We start from the raw sequence: 7,455 nt of genomic DNA, 5'->3' as shown, positions 1-7,455 counted from the left end.
TTGTAAGAAATAAATTAATAAAAAAAAAAAAACAATGAAAGGGATAATTCATTCCGAAACGGAGCCCCCAATCACAGGAATGACTTCCAGAGAAAGCGGTAAAGGATTCCTTTGGGTTGGGGTAAAAATGGAAGGCACAGTCCTCACTCGCCCCCTACTGGTCTAGAGGGGCTACCTCGCCCCAGATTTTCGTAATTTTGTGTGGTTGCATTCTATGTAAGAATCACAGAACTGAAGCAGAATGTCATGAGTCCAAGGGGAAGTGACTTGCTGAAACACACAGTGAGTTCCCCGGGGGTGCTGGGATGAAGAGCCAGGATCTGAGGACTGCAGGGACCAATTTAACAGCCAGAGTCCACTAAGGCCAGAGGCCGCACCAGCCTGAACCTGTACTCATAAATCAATCTTCCCCACCCAACCTCCCCTGTGAGTGATTTCAACCCTTTAAATAGCTTCAATAAAGCCCTAGCTCTTAAGAAACATTTTGAGTTTCCCATTCCAACGTATCACCAAAAAAATCACATTTATCCAAAATCAGCCCCTTCAGTGACACATTTTGTACTAAGTAATAAGTTATTCTTGGGACCCACTTCCTCCCTACTCCCTCCTCTCTGTCCCCCTCCCCTTTTGTGCCATTCTAAGAAAATGAATCCTTAAAACTGTTCGTGAAATAATTACAAAATGTCATTTTGTTTTTAAACTATGCATTTTCTGATCTCTTGATCATTAGGCTGCAGTGTAGTGAGCAAAAATAAAATAAAATAAAAATGGGAGAGTGAACCATATTTTTAATACTTTTAAATTCTGGGGATTTAAAAATGTATTTAGGATAATGATCTTTTTTTTTTTTTCTGTCTGAGAGAACTTTATGACCCAACAATTTGTCAACATTACCCCCAAAAACATTGATGGACCTGGACACCTGTTGGGAGAAATTTCTAAACTATGCCAGCTGCTTCTCTGTCAGAGGGGAGGCCCCAGAGTCACCTTAGAACTTTTGTTATTCAGGTAAGAATCTTCAGGTGGATTCTTTTAATTATAAAAATGTAAGGCTAGAAGGCCCTCATTGCCTTGAGTGGAAAGTGGTATAAAGCTTTTTGAAAGAGTTAAGGGAGCCTGAGAGAGAGAGCATAAGGAGGGGGAGCAGGAGAGGGAGAAGCAAGCTCCCTGTTGAGCAGGGAACCTGATGTGGGTCTCGATCTCAGGACCCCAAGATCATGACCTGGGCCAAAGGCTTAATCAACTAAGCCACCCAGGCGCCCGCTTAATACCTCTTGACAAGCAAATCTGGTTGCCAGGGAGAAAGAGTGGAAAAGTATCTAATAGTCAGCAGCCTTCTGTAGGCAAAATCTCCAGATTTCAGCCCTTTCTGAGATTCAAAGATGGGAAAAGCTGTTGGGATAGATTCAGGGTTACTGATGAAAAGGAATATTGAAGCTCTTGAGGGAAAGTCTGTGAGAGAAATCAGAAGTGGAGACCAGGGGCTTGGGGGGGGGGGGGGGGGCGGTGAGGTGGGCAGAGCGTGGGAGGTTAGAGAGAGCTTAGGGACAATTCATGAGAGGACATAGTTGGAGGCCCAGATGCCCACAGGTAAAAATCAGTTGGCAGTATTTGGCTGTGTTCCATTAAAGTTGGCCGAGTCTCTTGTTCAAGTGAGGGTTTCCAGAAAAGTCTTATTATGGTGACAAGTGCCTCCTCAGCATCACACCTAAGGGGGAATGTAAAAGGCCAATGTACAACCCAGTGGAGGGCTTCTCAGGGCCCCTCTTGGTTTTGCCATTTGATAAATGCCACAGATTTACAGACACCTCTGTTAGCAGAACATCTTTACATCCTCGTACTACTCCCCTGAGCAGCCATATTCTTTATGCTAAGTAAATGATTTATTGGCTGATACTAACAGGTATGTGAGTTTGCAATTCAGTGAGTTGGAAAAGTCTGTGTCCATTACTCCTGGGCCTCAGGCGGGAGCTGAGACTTCATGAGGATCACATCCTGATTCCTGCACAGGGTATGGTCAAGGAGGAAGTGCTGAATTCACCTGCTGGGTGTTTCAGTGTAATCCAAGAAATCTTTGAATGAGGAGCCTAGAATGCAGCCCCAGGTGGGGAGGCCCTAGGGACAGAGGCTGGGTCTCTGCAAAAGGAGCAAGTGTCTACTTAGTAAGGAAGGGCCCCTTTTCAATAGCAAAACTGAGCGTGCCTTTGAAGCACTAGCTGGCAGACAAATCAACCTCCTGTTCTCTCTCCCTGTCTGCATCTATAACAGGATTGACCCCACTGACCTGAGTGATGCACCCCTAAGGTTGTTGGACAACTCCAGGGGGAAGGGAGAGGCCTTACAATGACGACACTGGACTTCTTGCTCCTAGGAGCTCCTGCAGGTGCTCAAGCAACTAATTGGAAAAATTAGACCTGATTCTTGCGGCCCTGAAGTGCTGGTTGAAGCCGATTGAGCTAATTGCAAGGGGTAACTAATCTGCCTCATTTCAACACCCAAGAAAAGCAATACCTGTTTTTTTTCTGCCTGCTGACTTCTTCATGCACATGACCCTAGGACGAAGCCTGTATTATCCTCAAGTTTATGTCTTCAGGAAATTTTATCATTTAGGCCTCTTCTCTTCCCCAGGGACTCTGCTGAAGGGATGGGCATTCATTCAGTAGCCATGTGTTGAACCCCATTGCTCTGTTTCATCACTTGGGCCCTGGCTGATTTGACCAGGGGTATCTGACCCAAGGCAGACAGTCCATAAGCCAGTCAGTGAACTGTATCACCTGGTGCTGAGAGATGAGCTGATGGTCAAACCTATGCTCTTAAACATCTTAACTAAGATATGTAGAGAATGAGACATAGAGAAGTCAGAACCTTCCCACACCGCTGGTAGGAATGTAAAATGGTGCAGACACTCTGGAAAACAGTCTGGCAGTTCCTCAGAAAGTGAAATATTGAATCACCATGTGGTCCAGCAATTCCACTCCTAGGTATATGCCCCAGTGAAACAAAATATATGTCCAGAAAAAAACTTGTGTGGCCCCAAGCTCACAGCAGCATTATTTTTAATAGCCATAGATGGAAATGACCCAAATGTCCATCAGCTGATGAGTGGATAAATAAAATGTGGTCTATCCACACAATAGATGCTTTTCATCAATAAAAAAGAAGAAAAAGTGACATTTGCTACAACAGGGCCTTCTAAAGTTAGATGATTTCCCTGCTACCAATGCAGTTACCACCATCTCTGAAGACTCTTCCATAACTTTCCAGAACTCTCTGCCGCACACAGCTAGAAACCGACAGAAGCACATCCATGTCCTCCAGAACACAAAAAATCAGCTCCAACAAAGTCTTCAGACTTGAGAGTTAACTCCACTCTTCATATTTTTCCCATGCTGCAGCGGTCATCTGAAGCTAAGAAGTTTCATGAATCCGTTGCTCATAAAGGGCCACATTCCTGGAGATTGCCACATGACTAAATCTCGACCTAGTCCTTTTGGCTGGAAGTTTGTCTCATCTGTGCCACCCTCCTGTAGCCATGGAAGGTTGGTAGGAAGGCAAGCCTGTGGGGTTTTGTGCAGCTGAGCACGGACGCCTTGAGGGCTCTAGGTCAGGAGCTGCCTCACATCTGCTCTGTCTAGCTCAACACCCCATAGCCTAGGACTGAATTTGCTTGCATTTTACTTAGAGCTGTTTAAAGGGGTATCCTTTCTATGTCTCAGTTTTGGAGTTGGACCATTCCCCTTAATCAAGGACATGTGTCCCCCTTAATCATCACCCTGTTGAAGGACACTGAGGAGCGATGCTGTTAGGCACCAACTACCAGGAGCGTTAACAGCCAGTGCGCTCGCACAGCCCCTGTGTCTATATTCCTTTGTGTTTGCCCAGAGTTAAGTTCCAGCTCCCAGGAACTCTGCTGCTTCCTGGTCTCCCTTTGCTGAGGCCGTTCTCCCTGACGGCCCTTCCCTGAAACTGGCCAGTGGTTACCAACCTGGGTGCTCCTCTTGATGGCATCACCAGCCCTGATTCCATTCATTCCAAATCATTGGTGGGGAAAGAACAGAGTTCTTCGGGAACTGCTGGCAGTTTAATTCAATGGCAGACCCTGGGTCATTGGATCTGTGCTTTCTTTCCTTCAGCGCCTGCTCCCCTAGAGGCCTGGCCTGGATGTTTTCTGGTTTCGGGTTCAGAGATCTTTGCAGTAAACCCTGTTGTCTGAGGTCCTCTTTTTGGCCTGGGGTGAGGCTGGGGAGGACTGTCTCTGTTCCCTATTTCCTGCAACCATAAATTCCCTGCCTGGAATGCACTGTAGAGAGGTCATCCAGACTTTAGCAGGGAGGTTACAGAGATGGAGAGGGAGGGAAGAAACTGGCATGGAATGCAATTGCCCCCTGGACTCTGCCCACATTCCATCTTGAGGTTGGAGAGCAAAAGGACCAATACCCTGGACCTGCTCCTTGGCCTTTTTCCCCTTGGCAAGGGGTAGGATGGAGGGAAGAATGGTGGAAACGGTTCTGATGGGGAGGAGCACAGGGAGGTGTGGCACCAATGACCCCAGCACTGTGGAGGGTGCTGGGTGCTGGGGGCAGGTGTGGGTTGAGAAATGCAGCTGGAAGAGCAGTGCTTGGGAGGCCCGGTGGTGACTTTGATTCTTTCATTGTCTTGGGTGAGCTGTTGTCCTCAAGATGAAATGGATTATTCAAGTAGAGTCTGACACTCTCACTGTTACCATTTAATAAGGGAGAAACTGAGGCTCACACAGGCGTAGAGCCTGCTGAAGGTCACAGAGGTACTGAGTAAGGAGGCTGAGATTGGAATTTGGCCTATCTGACCCCAGTGCTGACTCAAGACCACCCACCCTCAAAATGCTCAAGACTAGTGCAGGCCCGAAAGAGAGCAGGGGGCACTGGGATGAGTTTGAGTATTGTTTAAACAGGGAGCCTGGAGGCATCTGCTGACTTCTCTAGAATGGAGAGGCCAGGGGCTGGGGCACCTCAAAGGCAGGCCTACTCTGAACTAGGTAGGCCCAACAACGTGCTCTTGGCAGTCTTTGTGTGACTGGATGGAAGCCCTGGATGGGCAGGGGGATGAAAAAGGACTTCAGCCAGGTGGGAGAGAATGGGAGCAGGGAGCCAAGTTCCCCTGGATGCCGCCGCTTCTCCTGTTGACTTTCTTCACCCCAGGTGGGGTCAAGGGAACCCAGGCCACAGTCCTCACTCTCTCAACTCCCAGCAAAGGGAGGCACAGAAGGGACTGGGGACAGAATTTAAGTATGGACAGCACAGTGGGACTTGGAACTAGCTAACTGATAGCCCAAAGGCCAAATCTGACCTACAGTTGGGTTTTGTTGGGCCTGCTGGGTTTTAAAAAACATTTAAAAATATTTAAAAACAGAGAGATATCGCATGAACAGGCTCTGGACTTTCTTGAACACTGGAAAACTCTTTCAACGCTAGACCCCTGTCTGTCCCTACATGGCAACTACTGGCTGGGACCGAGTAGGACTGGCTCTACCCCGCCACTGTGACAGCTGGCTCTGTCACTCCTCCACTTGGTGGTGACCTCTGCATTTGAGATCGCACCCCAAGGAAGGCATGTGTTGTGACAGAGCTGATGTGGTGCTGAGGAAACCCTGTAGGCAACTGTGCATATAAATTTGGTGTTCAGGAGAAAGAGGGTATCAGTAACATAGACCCAGAAGTGATCGGGATCTGGAAACTGGAAGCCAGTGACCCAGTGAGAGCAGAGAGCATAACCAGTATATGTCAGCCAGCGTTGTCTGGAGAAACAGTGTGTGAGTGAGTGTGTATGTGTGTGTGTGTGTGTGTGTGTGTGTGTGTGTGTGTGTGTGTTAGATTTATTTTAAAGAACTGGCTCACACCATGATGGGGACAGGCCAAGTTTGAAATCTGTAGGTCAGGCAGGCAGGCTGGAAACTCGGGTGGGAGCTGACGGTACAGTTTTGAGGCAGAATTTTTTCATTTCCAGGAAAATCATTGTTGCTCTACAGGCCTTTCACCTAATTGCATGAGGCCTGCCCCCATTGCTGAGGGTAATCTTTATTTAAAGTCAACTGACTGTAGATAAAAATACCTCCACGGCAACTCTTAGACTAGTGTTTGGTTAAGTATCTGGGCACTGCCACCTAGCCAAGCTGACACACAGCTACCCGTCACACAGCCGTTAAGAGCAGGAGGTCGAGGAAAGGAGTGTGTGAGACCTTGCTGTTCAGGAGCAGTCAGGGGAAGAGGATGAGTGGGCAGGGGAGGAAGGAGAGTCCGGCAGTTCTGATGGGGAGGAGCACAGGGAGGTGTGGCACCAATGACCCCGGCACTGTGTCCATAGGGTGCTGGGTGCTGGGTGCTGGAGGCAGGGGAGGGTTGGGAAATGCAGCTGGGAGAGCAGTGCTTGGGAGGCCCAGTGGTGACTTTGGTTCTTTCAAGATATTTCCTAATAAAGGGAGCACATGGAGGAACAAGGGGGGAAGGTTTCCTTCTGATTTGTGCTTCCCTGTAGGCTAAGGCAGAGGAAGGAGCCCTGTTCTGGAGAAAGGAAGAAACCAGGGAGATGGGGACGCCTGGGTGGCTCAGCGGTTGAGGGTCTGCCTTTGGCTCAGGGCGTGATCCCGGTCCCGGGATCGAGTCCCACATTGGGCTCCCAGATAGGAGCCTGCTTCTCCCTCTGCCTGTGTCTCTCTGCCATTCTCTGTGTATCGCTCATGAATAAATAAATAGAATCTTAAAAAAAGAAAAAGAAACCAGGGAGGGATGATGGTAGGACTCCTGTGAGGACAAGAGAAGACCTCCTTGGTCCTAAAGAGGAGGTGGAGAAAGCCCAGCCTCCGCATGGGCAAGCAAGGACGGCAGGGCAAAGCTCTGGTGGGAGCAAGGCAGGGTCAGGTATGGGAGTGCTCTTGACAAAGGCCTCTTCTTTCTTTCTTTTTTTAAAAATTGTTTTTTATTTATTTGAAAGAGTGAAAGAGAGCATGAATGGGGAAGAGGGTCAGAGAGGGAGGGAGAAGCAGACTCCCGCTGAGCAGGGAGCTCAGTAAGGGGCTCGATCCCAGGACCCCGGGATCACAACCTGAGCTGAAGACAGATGCTTAACCGACTGGGCACTCCCGGCACCCCAAGACCCCTTCTCGCTTACCTGGGGTGCTTTTTCCAATCGCCGCTGCATCTCCTGGCACCACCTGCAGGCTGGCTCCCAGGCAGGGCTGTTCTGGGCTCCCGTGTCTGGGGAGGGCCGGGTCCTCAGGACCTGGGCTGCCTCTCCCCGTAGCCTGTAGCACTGCCGGCTCCCCCCAACTCTGCCCTCTCCTCCTGCTCCCCGGCCCCTGCTCAGCGCCCTCCCCAGGGGCCCAAGTGGCTCTTGCTGATCCCCACCCCCATTGCTCCTGGGGGCTGCTGGACAACAGGCAGCCTGAGCACCAGGAAAGCAAGCACACACACACACACACAC

Source organism: Vulpes vulpes, chromosome 15 (assembly GCF_048418805.1).
Source record: "Vulpes vulpes isolate BD-2025 chromosome 15, VulVul3, whole genome shotgun sequence".
Taxonomy (NCBI): Eukaryota; Metazoa; Chordata; class Mammalia; order Carnivora; family Canidae; genus Vulpes; species Vulpes vulpes.
The sequence above is the reverse complement of the archived record's forward strand: the minus strand, read 5'-3'. Positions refer to the sequence as shown.